Here is an 841-nt window from a genome sequence, read left to right as displayed (position 1 = left end):
TGTATTGTTGTAATCAGTTGTTTCACATTCCTTCAATTATTGCATAGAGATTTAGCCATTTTCTGCTAGAGATAGTGTGGATTCCAAGCCAACTATTGAACATATTGACGCCTGTTCGTTGGAGACAATATTCAGTTCTGAATGTGAGCATCATTCTAGTGTTCGTTAATGATGTATGGTTAAAGATTGTTTTGTTGTCTATTCTTATGCATAGAGATTTGTCCATGGCCTACAAGACACAGTGTGCATGCATTTGAATTTTTGTTTGGGGATTAGATTGTTCTGTTTATCAATCTATTAGTTTTGTGGAGCTAACTGTGTGGGTAATTTAAATTTTGTTCGCAAGAACATTCCTTATAAAATTTCAGAATAGCAAAGCAAATTATAATTCATTTCTCAAACTAGTGCTTGAAACCAGTGGTGGCTGTAGATGTCAGAAGAATTTTATTCCAATAATGATGGAGTTGCATGGTTATCAGTTTCACTTCCAAGGGTTTCTATGATTCTGCCAGATGAATGCTATTGTAAGTAAGCTGTTTACAAAAGCTCATGTGTTGTGTCCCAAAAAGTTAGTTGCATGCTTGGCTATAAATCTTCACCCAGCTTCGTCTTTCAGCTTTAGAATGTATGTAGACGACATACCTCTTCAAAGGAATTTAAATTCCAATGCCCACAGAGTTGCACGGTTATCAGTTTCATTTCAAGGGATTTCTAAGGTGTTCTGTCCCAAAAAGTTAGTTGCATGGTTGGCTATACATCATCCAACTGTTGCATTCCTGCTAACTCTAGCTTTTTTTGTGTTAAATGCTTGATGTACTGATATGATTTGGATTAAAGGCGG

This window comes from Cryptomeria japonica, chromosome 9 (genome assembly GCF_030272615.1).
Source record: "Cryptomeria japonica chromosome 9, Sugi_1.0, whole genome shotgun sequence".
NCBI classification, from domain to species: Eukaryota; Viridiplantae; Streptophyta; class Pinopsida; order Cupressales; family Cupressaceae; genus Cryptomeria; species Cryptomeria japonica.
The sequence above is the reverse complement of the archived record's forward strand: the minus strand, read 5'-3'. Positions refer to the sequence as shown.